This window comes from Triticum aestivum, chromosome 6A (assembly GCF_018294505.1).
Source record: "Triticum aestivum cultivar Chinese Spring chromosome 6A, IWGSC CS RefSeq v2.1, whole genome shotgun sequence".
NCBI classification, from domain to species: Eukaryota; Viridiplantae; Streptophyta; class Magnoliopsida; order Poales; family Poaceae; genus Triticum; species Triticum aestivum.
This window is the reverse complement of record NC_057809.1, coordinates 497167597-497194114: the sequence shown is the minus strand read 5'-3', so window position 1 is coordinate 497194114 and position 26518 is coordinate 497167597. Positions and strand designations below refer to the sequence as shown.

Sequence of the window (26518 nt, the reverse complement as noted above, 5' to 3'; positions counted from 1 at the left end):
GAATGCCACCACTTGATCGAAACTGCGACAGAGGCCGGATTGCTAGTCGAGCTCCTGACGAGCCGAGCTTTCCTGCTGCAGAGTAGTTCGGACCCTCTTAGCGGTGTTCGTGGGCTCGGCAGCCAAATTAAGGTTCTGCTTGAGAAGGCTGCTCTGTACTTCTGCTGCTAAGGCAGTTGTGTGCTCTTCTGTACGGAGGGAGCGTTCCGTATTTTCGTTGACTGTTATGACGCCGCGTGGACTGGGCATCTTGAGCTTGAGATAAGCATAGTGTGGTACTGTGTTGAATCGAGCGAATGCAGTTCGTCCGAGCTATGCATGATAGCCGCTGCGAAAGGGGACGATATCGAAGATTAACTCCTCGCTTTGGAAGTTGTCCGGAGATCCGAAGACAACTTCGAGTGTGATTGAGACCGTACAATGGGCCTCTACACCTGGTATGACTCCTTCGAAGGTAGTCCTGGTGGGCTTGATCCGAGATGGGTTAATGCCCATTTTTCACGATGTATCCTGATAGAGCAGATTAAGGCTGCTACCTCCGTCCATAAGGACGCGAGTCAGGTGGAACCCATCAATTATTGGGTCTAGGACCAGTGCAGCTGAGCCACCATGACAGATACTGGTCGGATGATCCTGGCGATCAAAGGTGATCGGGCATGACGACCATGGGTTAAATTTTGGGGCGACTGGCTCTATCGCGTAGACGTCCCTGAGCGCACGCTTGCGCTCCCTCTTGGGGATGTGGGTAGCATATATCATGTTCATCGTTTTAACCTGGGGGGGACTTCTTCTGTCCCCCTGTGTTCGGTTGCTCGGGCTCTTCGTCATCGTCCTCGCTTTGCGATCCCTTTTCCCTGTTCTCGGCACAATTTGCCAGCCTATTAAAAAACCCACCAATCTCTATTTGTATGATTGGGTGGCTTGTCTGGGGTGCCATGAATCTGGCACGGACGATCAAGTATGCGGTCCAAGCTGGATGGGCCTGAATTGTTCTTTTGGAATGGCGTCTTCCGCTGACTAGACTTAGAGCCCCTGAATCCGGCATTGACTGTCGTGTCCTCGGTGCTATCACTGTTGTTTCGGCGCTTGTATCTGTTGCGTCGAGACTTGTCTTTGCTAGTTTTAGCTTCAGGGGTGCCGGTGCCGCTTGTATTGTTTTTGCTACGGGCCAACCAACTGTCCTCGCCTGCACAAAAGCGGGTCATGAGTACCGTGAGGGCTGCCATGGATTTTGGCTTTTCTTGGCCAAGGTGGTGAGCGAGCCATTCGTCGCGGATGCTGTGTTTGAAGGCTGCTAGGGCTTCGGCATCCGGACAATCGATGATTTGGTTCTTTTTAGTTAAGAACCTAGTCCAGAATTTCCTGGCGGACTCTCCGGGCTGTTGAACTATATGGCTTAAGTCATCAGCGTCCGGAGGTCGAACATATGTACCTTGAAAGTTATCGAGGAAGGCCTCTTCCAAGTCCTCCCAGCTGCCAATGGAATTTGTAGGCAGACTGTTGAGCCAGTGCCGAGCTGGCCCCTTGAGTTTTAAAGGGAGGTATTTTATGGCGTGGAGGTCATCGCCGCGGGCCATATGAATGTGGAGAATGAAGTCTTCAATCCACACCGCGGGGTCCGTGGTTCCATCGTATGATTCTATATTCACAGGTTTGAACCCTTCTGGGAATTCATGATCTAGGACCTCATCAGTGAAGCAATGAGGGTGTGCGGTGCCTCTATATTGGGCTGTATCGCGACGTAGCTCTGATGGAGTCTGTCTGCGGTTTTCGGTCCACGCGTGACTAAGTTTGTCATGTCCGAAAAGGTGGCCTTTATCGCGTGTCGAGGCACGCCCTCGCGATCCGTAGATTGATCTAGTGTGTCATGGTTTATTGTTCAGGGTTTGTCGGAGGTCATATGTATGCCCATGGACTAATTTACCTCTGCCTATGCGCTGAGGCGGGGCTGGCTGGTGTTCGGCGTGAGTTGCCATTTTGTCTCGACCACGTGGTGGTCGGTCAGCCGCATTGTACGATGGAGGTATGTAGTTCGGCGCCTCCTCATGAAACTGAGGTAGCAATTTGCGCTTTGGGTAGCTTTTGGTTGGGCGCTTGAGGTCGTACTCTTCAGCTGCTAGGACATCGGTCCATTTGTCATTGAGCAGATCTTGGTTAGCTTGAAGCTGTTGCTGCTGCTTTTTCAAGCTCCTTGCAGTGGAAATTAGCTGGCGCTTGAAGCGCTCCTGCTCAAGAGGTTCCTCAGGCACGATGAGATCCTCGGTGCCGAGGCTCACCTCGTCCTCGGAGAGCGGAAGGTAGTTATCGTCCTCTGAATCTTCGTTGTGTGGCCTGTTTACCGGGGCTAACCTGCCCGCCTTCCTGTTCATCTTGTTCATTAGCTGTATCGACGGGGTCTTCGTTGTCTTCGGCACCTTTTGGAGTGTTGTCTTCTCCTGTGCCGGTACTGCTGTCTTTACTGCGGCGTGACTTAGACCGGCGCCGCTGACGCCGACGTTTGGATTGTATTTCGGAAGGTTTATCCTTAGCTGGATCTTCCTTGTCATCGCCGCTGTTTTCTTTTGGTGCATCCACCATGTATACATCATACGAGGAAGTGGCCGTCCAGCGTCCGGTGAACGGCGGGTTCTGGACCTCTTCTTCTCCGGCATCGTCGTCCATACCGTCGATGTCCTCGGAGTCGTAGTCAAGTTCGTCGGTCAAATCCTCGACCGTGGCTATGAAGTGGGTGGCGGGTGGGAAGCAACATCCTCCACCGTCAGCCCCTGGTTCGAGCCGGATATAGTTCGGCTATGAGTCCTCTGTCAAGGATAGGTTTTTTAACGATTTTAGCACATCTCCCAAAGGCGAGTGCTGGAAGATGTCTGCGGCGCTGAATTCGAAGATCGATAAACGATCAAGCTCGGCATCCGCGGGCTCACATGGTTCGGAACTAACGGCCGGAGATGAGTCTGGAGTTCCGCTGATAGGGACGTCATGAGAGGTTGAGTCTATATGCGGCTCCAACGCCATGGAATCTGTGGCCTCCGCGGTGGGGTTGATCCTCCCGTCCTAGGGTGGCACAGCTTGCTCCGGATCTAGGGCCAAAGCGGTTACAGGAGCAATCTCCTGGATGCGGCCTGACGATAGATTTAGGTCATGATCATCGGGCTGACCAGGAGCGGCTACCGCGGTCTCAAATCCGGCGAAGATCAAGTCTTCATGGATGTCCGCAACGTAGTTCAAGCTTCCGAATCTGACCTGATGGCCAGGGGCATAGCTTTCGATCTGCTTCAAATGGCCAAACGAATTGGCCCGCAGTGCGAAGCCGCCGAACATGAAGATCTGTCCAGGGAGGAAAGTTTCTCCTTGGCCAGCGTCATTATGGACGATTGAAGGGGCCATCAAACCTTTTGGTGACAGCATAGTGGAACCCTCAATGAAAGCACCAATGTCGGTGTCAAAACCGGCGGATCTCGGGTAGGGGGTCCCGAATTGTGCGTCTAAGGTCGATGGTAATAGGAGACAAGGGACACGATGTTTACCAAGGTTCGGGCCCTCTCTATGGAGGTAGTACCCTACGTCCTTCTTGATTGATATTGATGAATATGAGTATTACAAGAGTTGATCTACCTCGAGATCGTAATGGCTAAACCCTAGAGGTCTAGCTTGTATGGCTATGATAATGAGTCTCCTATCCGGACTAAGTCCTTCGGTTTATATAGACACCGGGAGGATCTAGGGTTACATAAGGTCAGTTACAGAGAAATGAATCTACATATCCGGTCGCCAAGCTTGCCTTCCACGCCAAGGAGAGTCCTATCCGGACACGGGTGCAGTCTTTGGTTTTCGTATCTTCATAGCCCATCAGTCCGGCCCATGGCTAACAGGCCGGACGCCCGAGGACCCCTTAGTCCAGGACTCTCTCAATGGGTTCTCCGTTATTTCCCTTATCATAGCTCGACAAAGGAGGGAGATAACTTCTGTCACAACACTACCTCCACATCCCTGCTTCCCAATGATAGTAACATCCTTCATGTCCACTAAGGCATATGTTGTGTGATCGACTTCACACAACATAATGAAGAATAATTAACACAAACATATAAGAAAAATATTGCCTCTTATTGGTGTTCAGTTCATACACATACTAGGGTTCCTCCATATCCCCGAGAACTAGGGTTCTACTCAGAAATAAAGAAAATAAAAATCATCATGGTGTTCCTAGCAATTACAGATGGATGATTAATGCAACACGTGTATGAATCCATATTAGGGTTCGGTATTACAAATAAATGAATGGAGGGGTCGATGGCAAGGATGTGGATGATGATAGTTGATGTCGTAGTCTTCGTTGTCGAGGTGATGGCGTGGCGGTGCCCTTCCATCGATTTCCCCTCCAGATCCCTCTTAGAGGTGATTTTCTGCTCCCGTTTCATGGTTGTGGCCTCTCTGTTCGCCGAATGCGAGATCCAATCACATGTGGATGAAATCGTTGACCATGGGGAGCTGGCCGTACTGCACACCGTCTTCTCTCCTGGTAAGGCTTGCATTGCTGGTTTTCTTCCCATTTTGATCTTAGGTTATTATTACATCAATTAGCATGGTGTTCACCCAGAAATAGGTGATTTCCAATCAATGCTTAATCTCCTGCTCCTTTGAGATTCTGACAAAAACAACAAAATAGGTAGCGCGAATGCGATAAAATTATGAAAATCCTATGACTAAAACGCAAAAATAAGGGGTAAAAAGTGAAGCAAAATGTACTCATCCATCGCCGCAAAAATGTGTAGGCATTGTGGCTTGAGGAGTCCGAGTGCCTCGCCAAGGAGAAGGTGGCCGCTGCGGCTAAAGTTAGCCGCCTTGACAAGGAGCAGGCCCACCCCACCAGATGTCTGGCCGGACCACCCTTCTCGTCCACCTCTAGCAACGACGATGGCCCTCCGGATGCTGATGCGTATGATGAGGACTTCAACGCCTACTAACGCCCGTTTTGGAGATTCCAAGGGGAAGGGCCTGGCAAGGAAGTGGCGAGGTATCTATCTAGATCTAGCAATGCTATGGTAGTTGAAGTGTCCATATTTTGTGAACTTGCTATGTCAAGTTGTAATGATGAACTTGCTATGTCCGATCGTATGTTATGTGTTGAATTTATCTACGCCGAGTTGATCTACGTTGCATGAGATTGTATGGATTCGGGGGATTGGATATAAGAGGGATGGCTACGCCGTGAATAAATGGGCTATGTCCGGCTCAAGATGCTCTAAGAGAAGAGTGCGTAGGAACTTGGTTGCAGGACTGAGCTTCTTTGGATCTCCTTATGGTTTTGGCAGCGTCCCAGTGCTCTCTTGTGGAGAATATCCTCTCACCAAAGTTGGAGGTAAAAGGCAAGCGAAACAGCTTCACGCACGATACTTGTAGCCGACCGACCCATGCATGACGTGCAAATCCAGCAGCTACTGCCGTTCTCAGGCATATGCATGTCCGGCTGGATTGTATCATCGTCTATCTATCATGCAAAACTTGTCGTGTGTATAGCACAACTCAAAGGCAAGAAGGAAAGTCTGGATGAAGGAAGAAAGAGGAGCGTGACTCTACTTCGACAATTTTCAGTTGATAGAGGTGTAGGTGCTTAACATTCCACAAGTGCTAGCCGCTAGGTGAAGTCAAACGCATATGACCTTAGAGCTGGGATCATCGTTCAGCAAGGTGCGTACACACCGTTCGTGCTCCTCCAAATCAAGGATTCGATCGAGGGGGTCAAATACACTGCTGCAGTCTTCAGCACACATTGATTGACTGACATTTGTATTTTTTTTCCTTTCAAATCGCATCCTCCAAATCAAGGAAGGAACAGTTCAGAAGCTCACCTATAAACTGAATGGATACGAAGATACTAGTACACGCAGCCTTGGCGGCAGTCGACGACAAGTTTGACCTACCATCGTTCTCTCCGTTTGACAGAATCAGCTCATCGTCCTTCTCAGCCTCTGCACCTACCGCGCCACTGGATGAGACAGACATCGACCCGACTTCTCTCCGTTTGTCCCAACTTGGCGCCACGCCCAGTACAGTCCCCCTTCCGGCGCCAAGCAAATCACCACGCTTCTATTATTACTCGATAAACAATCCGACTGTGGAGACCGGAGACCGGCGATGAGTGGCTGCATGCAACCTGAGCCTGAGCCTGCTAGCCGCTGCCTACTGCGTCGAAACTTCGCGGCTTTGGTAGCGGAGTCGTGCGGTGCGACTGAGAACAAACTCGTATGCGCACGCATGAGCCAAATGGATCCTGTCCAAGCCCAAGTTAGCTACTAGCTAGGATTAGCTCAAACTTCCGCTTCCGATAGCCACAGAGCTCATCGCGACATGGACGCCATGGAGAGAGGCCAGCGCGCGACGCTCCTGCCCGAGGTAACGATCAGCATCCGCTCTTGCCCTCCTCCTCCTCCTGCGCTGCCCCCTGTTCGTTCTGCAAGGAGGATCACAATGAAAACTGAAATGCAAAATCCAGAACCACGCTTCAGCATCAGTCAACACAAGAATAGCACTTGTGCACCTCCATTAGACCGAGTCTAACTTACAAGAACACAGAGAAGAAAATGGTTATTAAGACGTGGTTAACACATGCATATCCAGCCCCCTTCCTTTTCTAACCAGACAAGCACATCCACATCACAGTCGTGCTGCAGCATCACATCCAGAATTCGTCAATACAGATGCATTTTGTTAAGAAAAATACATAGTCTGTTCTAGTTGCTAACAATTCCTGCAATTATCTCTGTTACAGAGTCATGGCCCAAAGGTTCAAGAGGATGACAGCCTGCAGCTGCAGGTGCCACTCCTCAAGCATAAGAAGCGGGGCGGCAGCAAGGCGCCGGCAGTAATTCTATGTAAGCAAAGCTACATGTTCATCTAACTGTTTTTCCAGTTACCAAAAATGTTTCGCCATTGTTGGTGCAGTGTTCGAATGCCTGGAGAGCACGGCGTTCAATGGCATCTCCACCAACCTGGTGGTGTACCTGGAGACCGTCCTCCACGGCACCAACCTCACCAGCGCATCCAACGTCGCCACCTGGTTCGGCACCAGCTACCTCACCCCCGTCTTCGGCGCCGTCATCGCCGACTCCTTCTGGGGCAACTACAACACCATCCTCGTCTCCCTCGTCGTGTACCTCCTCGGCATGATGCTCGTCACCTTCTCTGCGTTCGTGCCCACCACCACGGCGGCGCTGTGCGGGGCGGGCGCGTCATGCGCCGGCACCGCCGGCACGTGGGGGGCTGAGCTCGCAGACCGTGGCTTTCGCGGGGCTGTACCTCGTGGCGATCGGGTGCGGCGGGGTGCGCTCGTCGCTGCTGCCGTTCGGAGCGGAGCAGTTCGACGACGACAGCGCGACGGACCGGGAGGGCAAGGCGTCCTTCTTCAGCTGGTTCTACCTCTGCGTGAGCTTCGGCCCCATCATCTCCGGCGTGTTCCTTGTCTGGATCCAGCAGAACGTCAGCTGGGGCCTCGGCTTCGGCATCGCCACCGCCTGCATCGCGCTCGCCTTCGCCGCCTTCGTGCTCGCCACGCCTATGTACAAGCGCCGCATGCCCGCCGGCACCCCGCTCAAGAGCCTCTGCCAGGTCGTCGCTGCCGCGTGCAAGAAGATCAGCGTCAACGTGCCCGCCGAAGCCGGACACCTCTACGAGGTCAGCGATAAGATCGACTCGCCCCAGCCCAAGATCGCGCACACAAGCGACTTCAAGTTCCTCGACAAGGCGGCCATCGTCACGGAGTCGGACATGGAGGAGAGGCCGGAGGCGGCGACCTCGTGGAAGCTCTGCACGGTGACTCAGGTGGAGGAGCTCAAGATCCTGCTCCGCCTGCTTCCCGTATGGATCACCAGCGTCGTCGTGTCATCGGCATTCTCGCAGATGAACACCACGTTCGTGCAGCAGGGCAGTGCCATGGAAATGACCATCCTGTCGGTGCCGGTGCCCGCGGCGTCGCTGGCCTCCTTCGAGGTGATCTGCGTCATGACATGGGTGCTCCTCTACACCAAGGTGATCGTGCCGGCGTTGAGGAGCTTCTCCTCGAGCGGTGACGGCGAGCCGTCGCAGCTGCAGCGGATGGGTGCCGGGCGGCTCCTCATGGCGCTCACCATGGCGGTGGCAGCGCTCGTGGAAATGAAGCGGCTCGACAGCACTTCTTCCTTGCCGGCGGGGAGGTGTTCTGCTACATCGCGCAGCTGGAGTTCTTCTTCGGCGAGGCGCCGGACACCATGAACAGCATGTGCACGTCGCTCGCTCTGCTCGCCATCGCGCTGGGGAGCTACATGAGCTCCTTCATCTACGCCATCGTGGAGGCCTTCACGGCGACGGGAGACAGCCCCGGGTGGATCTCCGACGACCTCAACAAGGGCACCTCAGGGTGGACGTGACGAGCGGGCTTTCGGCCCGGCTCGCGGCTCGTTCTGGCCCGGACCGTGCGGTCCTGGCTCGCTCAATAATATGGCCGGTCCGGTCCACGCAAACAGGACCGAAATTCGGTCGGTCCGGTCCACTGAAAGCTCGGTCCGGCTCGGAGGACCGAAGGCCCAGCCCAATATACAGCTAATCAGGAGAGCCCAACGCATATAGTCGTGCCTCGTGCGTGCGTGACCTAGCGAGCGAGCTTCCTCTCTCCCTCGCCTCCCTCTCCCCTGCGCGGCTGCGCCGTCAGGCAGCTTCTTCTCTCCCCTACGCGGCCCCCCCTCCCTCGCCTCCCTCTCCCCGGCACCGGCCCCCTCCGCCTCGCGCCGCCGTGCCCTCGCGCGGCTGCTCCTCGTCTACCCCGCATAGCTGAGCCGCTCCCTCTCTCTTCCTTGCCTCTCCCTCGCGCCGCCGTGCATCAGGAGCGTCTTCTCCGGCTCCGGCCACCCTGCTTCTTCTCCGACCACCCCTCCGCCACGCTGGACCCACATGGCAGTGACTGGATGTCGCCGGACCGTGAGGACCGCCGGTCCGCACCGAGCTTCGCGCCTGCCGGTCCGGTCCCTGAAATCAGGACCGCTGCACTGCTCGGTCCGGTCCGGCCCGGACCGCCGGCGGCCGGTCCAAACGACGGCTCGGACCGGGACCGGACCGGCCCGGACCGTGTCCACCCTTGGGGCCACCTCGACTACTTCTTCTGGGCCATGGCTGCAATGTGCACGCTCAACTTCGTCGTGTACAGCGGCATCGTCAAGAACTACAGGCTCAAGACGGTCATCTCGTGATCGCTTGCTCTAAATCTTCAAGATTCCATTCCATTACATAGATTACATTGCACAATCGCCAATTGGTGATGGATGAACAGTAACTAGCTAGTAGCCATGTACATATATATACACAAGAAACACTAGGAGGAAATGTAGGATATCACTTCTCTTTTCTTTTTCATGGCCGTAGTGTAATCCTATGGCAGGAACATTTTTTTGAATTTTTGTTGGTGCCCTTTCTTGGATTGTAGAAAGATTACAAGATGACAGTATGAATGTGTGCTTCTCTTCTATTTCAATCCAGGGACAGAAATTTGCATTTAACATGCGAGTAGTGTAGAAATTGTGGTGGAAGCGTTCTACCCTCTCGAGAGAGGGCCGCGGGTATTTATTGATAATGATGGGGCTTATCCCATGATCGCATACAAGACTTGGAGTACAAGAGAACATATAGAGATAGAAGGAGGTTTAACTAGATACTAGTATATCTCTAACTAACTAACTCTATACGAGACTATATGCGCCGGCCCATAGGAGGCCTACATGAGATATTTCAATACACCCCCTTAATCACAACTTGATCAAGTTTAGATTACGTCTAAATTTCTCGAAGCTCCTTGTAGGCAACGCCTTGGTGAAGCCATCTGCAATCTGATCTCCAAAGTGAATAAACCGAATGTCCAACTCTTTGTTGGCAGCATGTTCTCTGACGAAGTGAAAGTCTATCTCAATACGTTTTGTTCTGGCATGAAACACTGGATTAGCAGAAAGATAAGTGGCGCCAAGATTATCACACCATAAACAAGGAGCTTGAGTCACTCCAAGTTCCTTCAGCAAAGACTGAAGCCAGATAATTTCTGTAGTAGCATTAGCCAGTGCCTTATACTCAGCTTATGTACTAGACCTGGAGACAGTAGCATGTTTCTTTGCACACCATGATATCAAATTTGGACCAAAGAATACTGCAAAGCCACCTGTGGACCGTCTGTCATCAATACTTCTAGCCCAGTCAGCATCAGTAAAAGCACTGACAAGTGTGGATTAAGACTTACTGAATATTAGTCCAATGTTTACTGTATACTTTACATATCTCAAAATGTGTTTAGCTGCAGTCCAGTGCAAGATGGTAGGTGCATGCAGAAACTGACATACCTTGTTTACAGCATAGGATAAATCTGGTCTAGTAAGAGTTAAGTATTAAAGTGCACCAATCATACTTCTATACTGAGTGTTATCTTCCTAACTTAGGAGCTCACCTTCATGCGGAGATAGTTTATCAGAACTAGCCAATGGAGTTGGCGAAGGCTTGCAATCCTGCATTCCAACCCTTTTCAAAAGATCATTAGCATATTTTTCCTGAGATAAGATAATACCATCTTTGTTTCTTTTGACGTCAATGCCGAGAAAGAAATTCAGATCTCCCAAGTCCTTCAAGGCAAACTCAGAGCCTAGGTCTTTTAGGAGTGCTGTCACTGCTTCATCAGATGAGGTTGCAATGATGATATCATCAACATATATGAGCATGTACATTGTTATATTGGACTTGTTGAAAATAAATAATGAAATATCAGACTTTGAAGGAACAAAACCAATGGCTTGCAACTTCATGCTCAAGCGATGATACCATGCTCTCGGGGCCTGTTTTAGACCATAGAGAGCCTTATCAAGTTTACACACATGAAAAGATGCATTCTTGTTTTCAGACCCAGGTAGTTGTTTCATGTAAACCTCCTCTTCTAGAACACCATGCAAATACGCGTTCTGCACGTCCAACTGTCGTAGGCTCCGTCCCCTAGACACAACAACAGACAGAACCAACCTGATAGTAGCAGCTTTAACAACAGGAGTAAAGGTGTCCTCGTAATCTATTCCATATCTCTGTTTAAAACCTTTTGCCACTAGCCTGGCCTTGTATCTACCAATCGTGCCATCTGCTTTCCTTTTAATTTTGTAAAACCACTTACAGTCTATCAAATTATTACCTTGACCACGTGGAACCAAGTGCCACATCTCATTTTTCCCCAAGGCCATAAATTCTTCTTCCATGGCCTTCCATCTAGGATCCGCCAAAGCTTCATCAATAGAGCGTGGCTCTCCTGTCATACAGGTTAAACCAAATTTCAAAATATTTTTGTAATTGACAGGCTGAATTTTCCCTATTTGAAGTCGCGTGCTGGTGCGTGTAGCGCCCACTGGCCCGGGCGCAGAAGATCCCACGCCCGACCGTGCAGGCCTGCCTGGTGGCGATCCCGATGGAGATATCTCGTCAGTCGAGTCAGGTGAAGCAAGATCCGAGGGAGATTCCCGACCGGACTGGGCGGGTGAACCAGCGACCAGGTCACCACCTGACGCGCCCTCGTCTGCATGCAAGGCGGGACCCGCCACAGGCGCGCGAGTGGGAGACAGTCGTGGACCCGCAGCCCGCGTGGCGGGTGGAGAATGGCCCACTTCAGCCCCACGTGGGCCGTTGCCGCCTGGGCATCCCGAGGCAGAATCCTACTGCGATGGCGGCGTATCTGCATGGGATCGCTCGCCTGCGGATCCCGATGCTGCATGCACGGGTGAATCGCCCTCATGTCGTGTGCATTCATCTTCTTTTGGAGCATGAAATATGGGCTGATATGCACTGTTTTTAGCACCATTTTCTGTAGCAAAAAATGTTCCTATATTATCCGCATCATCAACAGACTTAGTAGCATGGTCATGAGAATTATTCACGTGATTAGTAGTATTATTCCCCCTTGATCTAAGCTGGAAAGATGAGCAGGAAGAAGAATCTCTTTTTGTAAGAGAGCGCCGGCGTTTGGATGGAGATTTCTGAAAGGGAAACTGTCTCATCGAAAACGACATCACGGGAGATGTACACCTGACCGGTGGAAATATCGAGGCACTTGACACCTTTATGTTGGGGGCTATACCCGATGAACACACACTGTTTGGATCGAAAGGAGAGTTTTCTCGAGTTATATGACCGTAGATTTGGCCAACACGCACAACCAAAGACACGGAGAGAAGCATAGTTTGGCGTAGTGTGTAAGAGTCATTCGGTGGGTGTTTCAAAGTTGATAACTCGACTAGGAAGAATGTTTATAAGATGAGTAGCAGTGAGAAAAGCTTCATCCCAAAACTTAAGAGGCATAGATGCATTCGCAAGTAGAGACAAACCAATCTCAACGATATGCCTATGCTTACGTTCTGCCGAACCGTTCTGTTGATGCGCATGAGGGAAAGAAATATGGTGAGAAATTCCTAATCTTTGGAAGAAAGGGTTCAATTTTTCAGACTCACCACCCCAGTCTGACTGAACTGAGATAATTTTACTATTGAATTTTTGTTCAACAAGTGCTTGGAAAATTTGGAAGATTTGAAACACATCAGATTTATGCTTGATAAGATAGATCCATGTATACTTGCTATAATCATCAATAAAGCTTACATAGTACTTATGTCTACCAACAGAAAGAGGTGCTTGCCCCCATACATCAAAAAATATGAGTTCTAATGGTTTGGAAGAAACACTAGTTGACATGGGGTAAGGAAGCTGATGACTTTTTCCTCTCTGACATGAATCACAAACTGTTTCATTGCTAGGCTCACCAACAAAAGGGAGCTTATTTTTCCTAAGCACACGATGAATAATAGTAAAGGAAGGATGACATGGACAATCGTGCCACCTTGCCGAAGATAATGTGGTGACACCAAGACCTTCTTTATTGGAACTCCTAAAATGGGGAATCAACGGATATAGCCCACCAACGCATCTACCTCTGTAGAGAATTCTCCTCGTTGCTTGGTCCTTAATCAAGAAGAAAAAAGGATGAAATTCAAGAAAAACATGATTGTCCAAAGCAATACGATGAACGGAGAGAAGATTTGTTCTAGCATGAGGTGAATAAAGAATTCTTTTAAGACGAATGGGTCAGCTAGAGGTATGTAATACTGACTGACCAACATGATCTATTCTCATACATGTCCCATTGGCGCCATGGATTTGATCTTTCCCGCGATACTTGTCATGAACGGTTAGCTTCTCCAGCTCTCCTGTGAGGTGGTCGGTCGCCCCACTGTCGATGTACCAGTTTGTATCCACCCCGTATTGGGCAGCAGCGGCAACTTTTTCTTCCAGTGCATCATCATCAAATCTATACCAGCAATCTTTGGCACTATGGCCAAACTTACCACAAATCTGGCACTGGATGGGATCATTCCCGCGTGCGTTGTTGTTGCTAGGTGCGGGGCCACCAGGGCCTCCTGGACCTCTAGGACCGCCTGGCACACTAACTGATCGGGTGCCCTTGTTGTTGTTGTAGAAAGGCCGCCCGCCGCCGCCCTGTTTTTTCTTGTAGCCACCACTGTTTGGCTTCTGCTACTGCTTTCCGTGAGAAGGCGGCGGACCACCACGACGTTCGGCGGTGTTGGCAGAGGACTTGAACCCTCCGCCATCGGCGCCACCCATGAAGAGCTCCACTTGCTGATCAAAGTTGCAGATCTGGAGTAGAGAAGGTCGACGGTGATTGGTTCAGTGCGGGCATCTAGGGCTGAGACCACAGAGTTGAAGTCGAGATCTAGCCCCCGACAATGAAGGAGATGAGTTCATCTTCCTCTAGTGGCTTCTCGGCCGCAGCAAGTTCATCCGCGAAGCCTCGCATCCGGGAGAAGTACACCGCAGCAGATTGGGTACCTTTCTGAGCATTGGCGAGGGAAATGTGAAGATTATTGATGCATGAATGGGACTGTGAAGAAAACATGTTACCGAGGCTTGTCCAGAGTGCATGAGTAGTCCGTATGGAGACGACGGAGAGGAGCACATCTCTTGATAGATTTTTCAAGATGTGCCCGAGGACCTGCTGGTCCTGCCCGACCCATGCATCATATGCTGGGTCTTCGATCGTCTGATCATTGCCATCTTGTCCTTGACGATGGCGAGCTTCGCCGGCGCGGTGATGGAGCTGTCGAGGTAGCCATAGAGCCCTGCGCCGAGGAAGAGAGGGAGGATCTGCGCCCTCCATAGGAGATAGTTCTCCCTGGTCAGCTTCTCCGAGACCTGAGAACCGAGGCTGGAGGCAGCTGGACTTGATGATGAGGACAACATTGGGTTTTGGTGTAGATGGTTTTTTTCTAGGGTTAAGAACATGGAGGAAGAGGATGTCTGATTACCATGTAGAAATTGTGGTGGAAGCGTTCTACCCTCTCGAGAGAGGGCCGCGGGTATTTATTAATAATGATGGCCTTATCCCATGATCGCATACAAGAGTTGGAGTACAAGAGAATAGATAGAGATAGAAGGAGGTTTAACTAGATACTAGTATATCTCTAACTAACTATCTCTATACCAGACTATATGCGCCAGCCCATGGAAGGCCTACATGAGATATTTCAACAAGTAGAACTTTGCTTAGTGAGAACACTAACTAATTCAGGTGCCTAAATATTTTTCTTTGCGAAAAATTTAGGTGACTAAATCAAAGGGTATAAATGGATAGTCAAGGTAAGAGCATCTCCAACAGCCGTCCAACGCGTGGCGCGCTAAAAATCAGTTTGTAGTGCGCCGATCGCTTAGTTTGGTGCGTCGGGGAGCGCTGACTCCAGTAGTCGCTGTAAAATGCAGCGCACGTGCGTAGCTCCAGCAGCGCGCGCGCTCTCGCACAAACAACATATGCGCTCCAAACACAAGCAAGAAGATCAAACACAAACTAAATAAATCAACAATAAATAGTTAAATTTCATTATTACAACTCAAACAAATAGTTTATCTTTCAATCCAATAAATAGTTCAACAATACAATATCAAACGCACAAATCATGATGCTCTTTGTCGGCCATTCCAAGCCCACCACTCATCAATGAGATCTTACTGAAGATCATCATGCGCTGCGGGATGTCAAATGGCATGATAGGAGGCAACAAAACGAGCCACCCTTTCAGCCCTCCGCCGTACTTGCACGGGATGTCCCAAGAGCTCATAGTGAGAGTAGTCTACATCTTGGCCATGCACATTCTCGATGATCATGTTGTGCATGATCACACAAGTGTGCATGATGTACCAAAGCATTTTTTGATCTCAAAATCTAGCCGGTCCTCTCAAAATAGCAAATTGGGCTTGCAAAATCCCAAAAGCTCTCTCCACATCTTTTATAACCGCCGCCTGAGCATTGTGGAAATAAAGATTTTTCTTACCTTCCGGTTTTTCAACGACTTCACAAATGTTTGCCACTTTGGGTAGATGCCATCCGCAAGATAGTAGCCATAGTTGTATGTACGACCATTTGCTACAAACTGCACCAATGACAGTTCACCATTTGCAATCTTATTCATCAATGGTGACCGGTTGACAGTGTTGATGTCATTCAAAGATCTAGGCATTCCAAAAAAACATGCCAAATCCAAGTCTCTTGATCGGCCACCGCTTCAAGGATTATAGTGAAACCCTTTTTTTGGCCATGGAATTGCCCATGCCATGCCTTTGGAAAATTCTTCCAACTTCAATGCATGCAATCTATTGAGCCAAGCATACCTGGGAAGCCACGAGCTTTGTTCATCTTCAATAGCCTTGCGGCGTCTTCAGCATTGGGAGATCTCAAATACTCCTAGCCAAACACTTGCACAATTCTGACTGCGAAGTGCTTGACACACATGATGGCTTGGCTCTTACTCATGGCCAAGTGATCATCAACTAGATCAGCGGGGATACCATATGCCAACATACACAAAGCGGCTGTCACCTTCTGAAAGGCGCTATGCCCGAGCTCTCTAGCGGCATTCCTCCTTTGCTGAAGAAACCGGTCATGGTTCGCTAGTTTCTCTGCAATGTGCCTGAACAACTTGATGCTCATCCTAAACCGGCGACGAAAGTACGACTTAGGGTATGTGGGATTCTTCACAAAATAGTGTCTCATCAATCTGTTGTGGGCATCGGTCCTATCCCTCAAAATTTTCTGCCGACCCATAACCAAACCACCGTGCTTAAGTTTTTTATTGATGTGCATAGCTAGGATCATTGTAAGATCCTCCTCCTCTTCCATATCAAATTCTGCTTCGAAAGAATCATACGATAAACTCATCTACAATGTTCAATTTAAACTAGACTATAATAACTATAAATAACATGCACCAAATTCATGTAAAAATGTGAAGTTGAAGCAATACATACCTTGCAGGCGTTTTGTCGAACACCATGCGGGCGCCGAGCGGCAGTGGGCGGTCGGGCGCTGTTCGTCGGAGGACTGCCGCACGCGACAGGCGGCAGTGACTAGAGGGAGACGGGGGAAGCCGCGGCGGCGCGGGGATAGGCTAGGGAAGCGCCGGAAGAAATGGGGTGGCGTGGATGGCGGCGGCGCCAGCGGCTGGATGGGGGAGGTGGAGTTGCGAGCGAGCGCTCAAGAGTCCAGCGCGCGGGAACAGGCGAAGCAAATAAGCGGCGCGCGATGGCATTTCGGCCGGCGCGCTGAACTGGATATGCCGCGCGCGCGGCTTTTGCGTCTCCGCTGGAGCGTCCAGAGCGATAGCGCGCGCACAAAAAGCACTAATCTTTCAGCGCGGCGCTTATATAACGCGGCTATTGAAGATGCTTTAAAGGTAGGATCGTATCCTATTTGATGGGACTGGATTCACGTCACACAAATTTGCAATTTTCTTTTAAAATGTGTCCTTTTCTTTATCCGCGACTTTGGAGTTTTCAAATACGTAATCATGTACAATTTTATAATATGTATAAGTTGCCTAAATTTTCATTTGAAGTCGATCGAGTATGTGGCCGTTTTTATTTTTATTTTGTGAGATTTGTATTGATTTATTTAGTGTGGGTTGAAAATTGAAGAAACCTTTATTTACTTTCAACCGCCGCAAGACTACCGCGGCCGGACATCCGGCGCCAGGAGGCTGCAACCACAGCAGCAGCCTAGCAATCGAAGAGCTACAGGGCCCGGAGGCTGTGACCCTATTGATTTTGCAACCATGGCGACAGTGCACTGAAACTGAATGGCGTTAGAGTTGCATTCATGGTATCCATGCGATGGAACCTACTGGCGGCCGTGCTGCAATTTCGGCGGTCAGGGCCACGGCGGCGGGGGTGGACACTACCTTTGATGTGTGGAAGTGGCAAGCCGGGGAGGGGGTCCGATGATGTACGTGTGTTGAGAATGTGGATTTGGGTGTGAGGGAAGAAGACAACGCGGCGACCGGCGCCTAATAGTTGTCATTAAAAATAGGAATTTGAACAAAAAGCCCGATGCTAATGTCTAGCACGTGCCAACCCGGGGGTGCAATTGTGCTATTATTTTTTTACGACCGTGCCCTCATAGGGAATCTTTTCGCTGCATTTGTTTTGGTCCGTGCGCACTTATCGGTGCTGGGTCACGGATAAGTGCGCACGGAGGCTGTGACCCTATTGATTTTGCAACCATGGCGAATGTGCACTGAAACTGAATGGCGTTAGAGTTGCATTCATGGTATCCATGCGATGGAAACTATTGGCGGCGGTGCTGCAATTTCGGCGGTCAGGACCACGACGACGGGGGTGGACACTACCTTTGAGGTGTGGAAGTGGCAAGCCGGGGAGGGGGTCCGATGATCTACGTGTGTTGAGAATGTGGATTTGGGTGTGAGGGAAGAAGACAACGCGGCGATTGGCACCTAATAGTTGTCATTAACAAAAGGAATTTGAACAAAAAGCCCGGTGCTAATGTCTAGCACGTGCCAACCCGGGGGTGCAATTGCGCTATTATTTTTTTACGACCATTCCCTCATAGGGGATCTTTTCGCTGCATTCGTTTTGGTCCGTGCGCACTTATCGGTGCTGGGTTACGGATGGGCTCGGAGGCCACCTTTTCGTCCATGTGCACCTTTTGATGCTGGGTCACAGGTTGGGCTCAGTGGCCTCTTTTATTTGTGCTCTTTGGCATCTTTGGCAGCTAACAGCCGTGCATTATCCCATGTTGGCGATGCAATAGATAGAGTCCATCTAATAAACTGGTCACGTCCTAATTAAACTTCCAGTACGGTACTAATCTGCGCAGCCATGGATTTGACGTCCCGCACCGCATCGGCCACCCTGAAAAACTCGGTTGAGGCCCACCTGGGCCCTCGGCCCAGCTCGCTCTTTCGCCCGTGACTATCCCGTCCTCCTCTGATCTCTTCCCCGAACGCATCATTCGCAGCACGCCACCGTGAACCACCGCGCCCACCGCCGTCGCCTCGCCTCCCGAAGTTGTCTAAAAGCTCCGGCGAGCAACGCTGCATCTCCCTCACCGATGAACACGAGCTCGGGAGCACCACAGCGAGCCTTTGAGCTCATCACCGCCGCCTCTGTTCGCCGATCGCCGGCGTCGATTCGCCACCGTCAACGCTTCCTCGTGCTCGCGGACGACGCCGTCGGATGCGCCGTGATCCCCTCTCCGTTTTCCTCCTGTTCACCTTCTCCCGCTCGAGCCCTAGCTAGCTATTCCGCCATGGCCGAGATCTCGCTGCCGCCGCCGCGTAGCTCGCCATCGCTAACCATCCCTGCTGCTCAAACCGAGCGCGAAGCCGAACTCTTGAAGCTCCCAGGAGGCCTCTGAGCCCATAAGGCAGCCTTCCAGCGCTTCGTAGCACTGGCGCCGTTGAAGCCATAGCGCGTCGCCGCACGAGGTCGTCACCGTCCTTGTTCCCAGCCATCCCTCGACCCACCACCGGGTCCAGTGGATGCGCGCGGGCATGGGCTTTCCCCTAGTACCTCCAGCACATCCAGCCGTCTCGATGGTACTCCGCCACGCGGGATGGTCGCCGGCGGCTAACCCCGACCGGCTGACGTGTCCCTGTTTAATTAGTCGCTAACGAGTCCGTTAACTAGCCACTGAGGCGCTGACTAGTGGGAACCCCAGCTAATTAGGTTAGTTAAACTCCCTGTTTATGGTTAGTAGTTTAATTCCCATCTGCAAATCAATTCTCTCATTAGCTTTGACTGCTTCAAGCAGGCTACAAACTCAAAAAGGAAATTTCCTTGCAACTGTGGTGCTGATGGCTGCACAGGATCTGGAAGCTCGGTTGTGGATTGTGATGGAAGGGAAGCAAGAAACTGTCAATAAACACAAGAATTGTGAGGCGTCCAAGCTTTGTTTTTGTTACCTACTCCCTCCGTTCCTAAATATTTGTCTTTTTAGAGGTTTTAAATGATGACTACATACGAAGCAAAATGAGTGAATCTACACTCTAAAATACGTTTATATACATCCGTATGTGATGATCATTTGAAATCTCTAGAAAGACAAATATTTAAGAACGGAGGGAGTACTTTATTGATCGTCACACTATTAACTTGACACGAACAAGGAAATAGGTGTGCCTTTTATAAGGGCGTTGAAACTGTTGGATGAATTACAAATTCCATGGACATCTTCAGAAATGACGTGTAAGCGTCTAGTACGTGATCCCAACTATGCAACCATGCGCGCTAGCCTGAAATGGCAGTGCTTGTTTAGTTTAGTACGGATACAGAGATGAAGTAGAGTGGTAGACAGAGATGAAGTCATCAGATTCAAAAGAGGTAAGAAGCACGGGAAATCCGTTGGTGCTCCTAGGAGCGCGCTCCTGCACGTGAAAAATGTATTTTAAAATGTGAAAAAATTTCAAACAAAACTTTGGCGCATACATCTCGACATCTTTTTTTTGCGGAAGAACTTCCAATCTATTCATCTCGACATTATATGTGTGCACGTCAAGTTTCGGAGAAAAACCGATATTTTTCGTGGCTTGTGTAAAAAAGACAAAATGGTGTCTTGTGAAATTTTTTTTAAGACTGGATTTTGTCTTTTTTCACACGCGGCACATAAGTTACTGGTTTTTGCGAAACGACTTTATGAACATGTAAAATATCGATATGTAAGCGTCAAGTTTTTGTTTAAATTTTTTTGACATTTCAAAATATGTTTGAAATACATTTTAAAAATCAGGAGCGCGTGCTCCCATGTGCCAAAACGCCACTCTCATGTGCAGGCACACCATCAGATCCAATAGATTCAGAATGAGTACTATACATTATATACAAGGAACATTGCACTTGGCGCGATGATGAGAAATATGGGAGATTTGACGAAAAGCAGCAGCCTTGGATTCTTTTCCAATTAATTAAGAGAAGATTAAGAACTACACTAGATGAATCAGCTTCTTTAGAACTACACTAGACAATCAGGCAAGAACTGTTCGAATTGGCTGACATTGTCTGTTTTCAGTTAACGTCCTGGTTACTAGTATCAATCTGGATAAAGAAAACGCGTGCCTCACCTATACGAAAAAGCCCCCCTCCCCCCGCTTTATATTATAAAGCAACGAACCGAGCATCCAACAAAACAGTACAGGATACAATCAAGTCATAAAGTTATGCTGGGGGTACAGCAAGACAAGCCACAAACATAGCTAAAAAAGAAGCTAATCCGGCTCAGGAGGTGGTGGTGGTGGTGGGGGGGGGGGAGCAAATGCCGATGCCGAAGAACGAAGACCAGCTATGATGTTGTCGATGGCGTCCCGGTCTCGCCGCTTGCTAAGCGGTCTCCAAAGCTGTAAGAAGCCACACGTTTTATAGATCGCATCAGTCACACGGCATAGAATCACGCGTTCTATGACTAGTTTATTACGATTACTCCAGAGGGGTCCACGCTTGGGTGCCCAAAGCCACCCACGTGGGGGGGGGGCTAGAACCGGGAAGCCTAAGAACCTCCCCAAATAAGTTCGGGAGGTTGTCATCGCACCAGCTGATACCAACCACCTCCCGGAAGCAGCTCCATAGGAACTGCGCCAAAGGGCACCGGAAGAAGATGTGATGGCAGTCTTCCGGTACCAAACAGATGGGGCAGAGGCCATCCCCAGGGCCGTTACATTTGCGGATCTCCGTACCCGAAGGGAGGCGGCCGCGGACCCACTGCCAGAGGAAAATGCGGATTTTCAAGAGGAGTTTGATCTCCCAAAGGACCGCTAGCTCCACTAGGCCAGGAGTGGGAACAATCGCCTGATATAGGGATCTACTCCCTCCGTTCCTAAATATAAATGTTTGTAGAGATTTCTCTATTGACCACATACGGATGTATGTAGATGCATTTTAGTGTGTAGATTCACCCATTTTGCTCCATATGTAGTTCATAGTGGAATCTCTACAAAGACTTATATTTAAGAACGGAGGGAGTAGTCGAGAATTTGCCACTTGACTCGAGATGCCAAGATAGTGAATCGGGCTCCAGGGAGGAGGGTGGAGGGCAATACACTCGAGCAATTCATCACATTGCTCGAGTTCCACCTCCCCGAAGGTACCGCGAAAGGCAATAGCGCCCAAGTCAGCTAAGGCCACGGCCACAGATAGCTGTGGTCAGACGCAGATCACGAACAGCGCATAAAAGCGATCCGCAAAGGGACGGGTCCATGCCCATCGATCTAGCCAGAACAGGGTGCCAGATCCGGTACCTATTTTAATGGAGGTCCCAATGCGTAAGACTGGCATCGGCCGGATCACCGATTGCCAGAATTGGGACCCATGAAATCTAGGAGTGAATGCCAGTGGCTGTCCGCGAAGGTACTTCGCGCGAATAACCTCAAGCCACAAGCTGCCCTCATCGGTCTGAATCCGCGAAAGCCATTTGGAGAGGAGGGCAATATTCATCCGCTTGGAAGAAATAACCCCAAGGCCTCCTAGGTCTTTGGGCTTACAGATCTCAGACCACTTTACCATGTGGTACTTCTGTTTATTATTCTCCCCAGCCCAGAAGAATCTGGAGAGGATTTTGGTGACCTCATGATGAAGGGATTCATGCAGACTACAGAATCCCATGATATACATCAATAGGCTAATAAGGGAGAAGTTCATCAGAATCACTCGAGCGGCTTCAGATAGCCATCTCCCCTGCCAGGGTCCATCCTAGGACGGAGCTTGGCGATTATTGGACGAAAGTCCTTCTATAGCAGATGCGTGTCACTAAGTGGCATGCCAAGGTAAGTGGTCGGGAATGTTCCCAAACGGCAATTCAAGTGGTTGGCAATTCGCTGAGCTTCCATCTGGGAGTATCCCGGGACCATCACCTCACTTTTGGCGAAGTTAATTGTGTGTAACATCCCAAATTTTTAATTTGGAATCTTATACATAGATCATTCATGCATATCATATTTTATTGCATTTTCGTTCCGCAATCCTCGAAATCCTAAGCAACTCAAGGACCCTCGGAGAGAGTTGGGGATTTCCCGGTTTTCATATTTGATTTTTATCAAATAATGAAACGAGGAATTTTTATTTTTATTATTTTTCTCTCCGAAAAATATTTCATAATAAAATATATGAGAGGAGATAATATGACTTCTTCAAAATAATTGAAATATTGGAGGAAAATATTAAAATAATTTATTTTATTTTATTTGATTTTATTTGCATTAGAAAAATTACACGTTTTCAAACTTGCATTTTAGGGCCAAGAAAATGTTCATCTCGTTCTAAATATTTCATTTAGATGGTGAAAAATTGTTTTGGCATTTTTAGATTTTTTTTATTTTCTAGGATTTATTTTCTGTTCGGCGGAATTATTATTTTTCAAACTTCCAGCCGACTGGGCCGAAACCCAGCCGGGCCGGCCCACTCCCCGCGCGCGTCGTCTCCGACCCGGAGACCGAGCCGTCGCCGCCTCGGACGAGGAGTCCGGCCGGAACTCCTCCCGGCCGCCGCCTTGGCCCCTCCTCCAAGCCGCGCCGCCCACTCCCCTTTATATACTCCCCCCAGACCCCCCCGCCACCACCACAACCACCATGGCCGCCGAGCCCCGCCCCGAGCTGCGCCGCCGCTGCAGCCGCGCCACGCCGCTGTCGCCTCGCCGCCCGCAAGCCGCCGCCCCGCCGCCCAAGCCCCGCCTCGTCGGAGCCACCTCGCCGGAGGTACCGCACCGATCCTTCGCCGTCGGTTTTTTTTAAGAAACCGATTCGGCTTTTTTGAAAACCCTAGTACGTTTTTTAGATCGGTTCGCCGGTTTTTCCCGGTTCCTCTATTTAGCGGACGTTCGTCCATACGTTCGTTTTAACGAACGGTTTTCGCTCGTTAGTTACAGATAACGAACGCTCGTTTGTTAGTCTGTTCGTCAGTTTTCTTTTTATCGGATTTTTCCGCGATTATTCTCGATCGCGATTTCTGATCCGTTTTTCGTTTCTGTTTATCTTTTCGCTCGTTTATCGGAATCAGGCGATTCAAGCGCCTAGATCTTCATCTCGATACCCTCTTTCTGTTTAATCAATTTAAACAAGATTTTGATACTGTAAAATTTAACCTTAGTTCAGATTAGTAAACGGATCTTGTTTCTTTCGCCGTTTGAGTTTCGTTGCTCCGTTTGGTTTGATTCTTTTTGCAAACCGGAGTTCTTAAGTTGAACTTTCTGGTTAATCTCTCTTATTTGAGTTTTGCCCGTGCATCTTTGCTTGTTGCTTATGTATGCTATTATTTGCTTGCGATAGAATTCCCGGAGTGCGAAGCGTGCTACTACGAGTCCCTAGGTTTCGCGGATCGCCAGCAAGGCAAGTAACACATTTGATCATACTCTTTCCATACCCAGTTTTTATGCATTAGTTTCAATCCTCAAACATTGCATGATTAGGATGTCATTAACATGTGGGTTGGGAAGTAGTTGTTGAGGTAGAACCTATTGTCCTGTTATATTCAAACCCTTGGGAGTTACTTCTACGCGTTGCTTATATTGTTATGCTATGCTCGTAGACGTGGTTTGGGTGAGTGAAATCCATGACAAATGTGAGATTGTTAATTAATGGTTCAACTTAAGGTGGCAACTTGAATTTACATCTGGGCGGACTGAGGCACCTAGAGTACCCAGTGTTGCCTGTATTTTTGGAAATCCCGGGGTTCCGTGTGATTTTCCTATGGACCGCCACCCAGGCTCAAATGGAACTGAGATGATTCATGCTAGAAACTTTTGTGTGTAGCCATAAGCTATTATGGGCTCTAGCATAGTTGAGTAAGTTACGTGAAGCTCTTGAAGAGGTAGATCAACAGGTAGTGGGTTTGTAGGTTTGGTATGGTCTACCCGGAGTAGAGAGTTAATGTTTCTGAAAGACTGTGTCTCGGTCATCCGTTTCTCAAACACCATGTAGTGCGAGAAATCCAACGGAGGCGATCGAGTCTTGTGGGGAAAAGTGCGCAAACCTCTGCAGAGTGTACAAACTAATCATGGTTAGCCGTGTCCCGGTTATGGACAATCTTGAGTATCTAGTACTTGGAGTATCTTAAGTATCTCATCACTCTTAATTAATATTGTTGGGTTGTTAATTACTTTAATTGGGATTGAGTTGGATGAACCTTCTCAATGATGTTTCAACCACCATGATAGTTAAAATAAAACTTATTCCTTTGTTGTAGGGAAAAATTGGCTTTTCGCAAAAACTATAACCATAGAGCTTTCCACCAGCCAAATATGCATGTAGTGATAGCATTATTCTGTTCTTGCTCTACTGTGTTACATTGCCAACATATTCCATGTGCTGACCCGTTTTCAGGCTGCAACGTATTATGTTGCAGACTTTTCAGACGAGGAGTAAGGTTCGTTAGGTCGTTGCCGTGCAGCTCAGCTATGCCGTTGGAGTTGATGGACTCACTTTATCTTCCAAGCCTTCCGTCGTTATCGTATTAGATGGCCTTAAGCCATATTTATTGTAATAAGTTCTGTTTTGAGACATTCAATGTAATAAGTGTGTGATTGCTACTCTGTTATAAATCCTTCGAGTACTGTGTGTGTCAGCATTACCGATCCAGGGATGACACGAAAGCACAGAAACTTGACCGTTTGAGGCCGGGTCGCTACAAGATGGTATCAGAGCACACGCTGAGTGTAGGACACGACCACTAAGATAAAACCATAGGTCACTCTTCTCTACCCATTTCTGACTCCTCTCCATTTTCTACTCTTTAGGATGGCAGAGATGACGAACAAGTTTGCACAACCAGATGAAGACACACCTTTAGGACGCCACTTAAAGGAAGTCACCAGGTACTTGAACATTAGAATACCAAGCTTCACCGGGACGTACAATGCCACCTTACCAGAAGAGGAGCGCTGGATGATTCAAGTACAAGTTCCACGAAGGACGTTCTCGCCAACCTTTAAACCCACAGAGTTTTCTTTTGAAGCACCCACCTGGAGTTTAGGCAAGAGCATGGCAGCCTGCATTACCATGGGACACAATAGAGAAGTCTACAACAAGGATCTTAAGGACACTATCTACCAGATATGTGGGCGCTGAGACGAGCAATGGGAAGTGATCAGCACCAAGAAGGATAGATCCATTGCAGCTTTTATCCAGGAGTTAAACCAGCACATTCGACATCAGGAGAACCTGTAAGTGCATCTAGTGCCCCTTAGTGATTTTGGTGTATTGAAGACTTATAGGTTAAGGGACTAATGCGTTCGTGAGTGTACACAGGTCTATAAGTCTATGAGGAGTTTGATATTTACAAAGAAAGTTGACCCCTAAAAATGAAGTTCTTCGACAGAAGACTTTGGATTTCTGAAGACTTTCTGAAGACTTTGAAAGTGAAGAAATTGGTGTGACCTTGAAGACTTGGTATTCATTCGAGGAACATGATGCGTGAATACTTTTGTTTTCGTAGTTTCATTTTCTCTTTCTTGAGTCATAGGAAACACCGTACTGTTAAAGGGGGTCGAGGAAATACTAAGGAAAAATTTCCATGTGATGCTCAACTCAAAATCCTACACCTACCAATCCCTTCGAGTGAAGCCATTGGAAATCTCATACAGTCCAGTCATATTCTTCAGTGACAGAGACGAAGTTCTTTTGGTCTCTGAGGAATTTGTTCTGACTGAGGAGTTAGGAATTCGCCAGTGCAGATTGCCTACACAGTGAGGAACATGATAGCCCTGAGGATTTTGCTACTCAAAATTCCGACCGTTGCTGTGCTATGCGCCAGCTGTCCCAAAATATCTATCCACCTAACAATCATATCATTGAAGGGTATTTATGTATTATCATGTCGGGCTGCTCCCTAGGCTATAAATAGACGCCCCCTACAACCACTAGCTGGTTGGCTGCTTCAAGAGAAACTGACACTAGTCATTTGAGAGCAACCCATCCTCCGAGAACTTTGAGAGAAAATCATCAAGTGAGGAAAAACCCAAACCCAAACACCTACAAACCCCAAGTGATTGAGCATCACTGAAGAGATTTATCATGCGTGGATCCGACGCTTGTTACCTTTGAAGACTGTGCTTCTTCCAGACGGTTAGGCATCATGGTCTAGAGCATCCAAGAGGAATTGTGGATCACCGAGTGACCAAGTTTGTGAAGGTTCGAAAGTC

General features: G+C 49.0%; 1 pseudogene; it reads left to right on the top strand.

Annotated features, from left to right (window-relative positions):
- The first annotated feature begins 6129 nt into the window (after window positions 1–6129).
- LOC123130819 (protein NRT1/ PTR FAMILY 8.3-like) lies at window positions 6130–9306 on the top strand (annotated as a pseudogene).
- Window positions 9307–26518: the final 17212 nt, after the last annotated feature.